The following is a 1774-nucleotide window of genomic DNA, read 5'->3' as shown; positions in this document are numbered from 1 at the left end:
ATTATTGATTACGTTCTAGACAATTGCAAGCCTATCTTATGGAGTAACAACAAATCATGTGAGTACGTTCGGACAATTGCAAGCCTATCTTATGGAGTAACAACAAATCATGTGAGTGCGTTCGGACAATTGCAAGCCTATTATGCATGGACTAACAAGTCAGTGATTATGTTCAGGACAATTGCAAGCCTACTTGTGGAATAACAACTTTATTTACGAGAGAGAACCTCTGGTTGGTCCTACATCCTTTCTTCCCCTTGTCGTTTCTGTCTGTTTAACTTTTCCCCAGCACGAAATGGCCTTTTTAGGGACCGATGTGCTTCTCTTGCTCTTTACTCAAACAAGCAGAAACAAACTAGACTCAGAATGTGCTACGTCAAAAGCAGACTGGCGTCTGTGGCGTAATAGTTTGGCTTTTTGGGGGGGGAGATTTATTCGTTGTTGTTGTTGTTGTTGTTGTTGTTGTTGTTGTTGTTGTTGTTGTTGTTGTTGTTGTGTTTTAATCCAACATCTCTGTATTTTGAAGGGACGATGTATCCCTTGCAGCCCAACTGGCCCTGGCAGGTAGTGTTGAAGCAGCCTGTTTACATTTTCGTCTAACTGTTTAGACGGGAGTGTAAGACAATGGTGTAGAATCATTTCTAAAGACAGCGCTTATTCTGCTGACAGGATAATATGTGACTGGCCGGCCACATGGAAATACTGTATATCGGGGTGCTGTTGTTGTTAAGGTTTTTTCCGCGCGCCACTTGAATTCGTGATTTTCTCGAATTTATTAAAGAAATCCGCGAATTCAAGTCGTTCGTGAAATGTGAAAACAGTCTATGGTATCCTCCACTACTAGTAGCCTATACATACAACATTTTCACTAGAATTCAGTCAGAACCTGCTTCCTTGTGGCACATAAATGTGTGTGCTGGCATATAAAACGTACACAGCACGATCCACTTGTATAAAACACGCCGGCGACGTTTGTTTGGGGGTTTTTTCAACTTGTTTCTTGCATTGCATGACAGTGGAATTCAACAGCATCTTAGAATGGCATGATTATTTTCTACAACTAGACATCCTGGAGAACGTCAAACAACAATCCATGTATACATTATTATATGCGTGGCATTGGGCGACTCCGATCGCGAATTCAGAAAGTTCACGAGAGATGAAATAATGGACAAAAAGCTGGAATAACGGTAACGTTATGGACCATAAGTAAGTGCGGTACCGGCAGGGGCTTTTTGTCATGAGAAGCATATTAGTCACTCAGATCCGCTAGGGAATTGAGCTGTGGAGTTGGAAAAGGAAGGGGGGGGTGGATCGATTGTTTGATGGAGTGTGCGGGGAAAAGAATCTTCTTAGCTCCGGCTGGGACTACTGGGTGGGCCAAACATGGCCATGCGTCAGGGGATGTTTGCAGGTTTCTGTTGTTTTTTGTTTTGTTTTGGGGGGTCTTGTTTGTTTGGGGGGTTTTTGTTGGGGGTTTTTTAGTAGGAGTTGCTGTGGGGGGGGGGCGTTCGGGGAGGGGGGTAAGTTTGGGGTATTCTTTTGCCATGCATTTAGACCCCCGAGCTGTCAGAGCTCATCTTCTCTATGAAAAGAAGGGATAAAATGATTGTTTGTCCATTCTATTTTATCGCTAATGTTGATGATTTTACCCAGTCAAGTGTTAAATCTTTGGTCAGGCAAACTTACAGGGAAATGGAAAACACTGCAAGGATTGTGCTTGTTTATTGTGCAGATAATGATTGGTTCGAGATTTGGGGGATTGGTGGGGGGG

This window comes from Aplysia californica, unplaced genomic scaffold (genome assembly GCF_000002075.1).
Source record: "Aplysia californica isolate F4 #8 unplaced genomic scaffold, AplCal3.0 scaffold00264, whole genome shotgun sequence".
NCBI lineage: Eukaryota > Metazoa > Mollusca > Gastropoda > Aplysiida > Aplysiidae > Aplysia > Aplysia californica.
Note: the sequence above shows the minus strand (reverse complement) of the source record.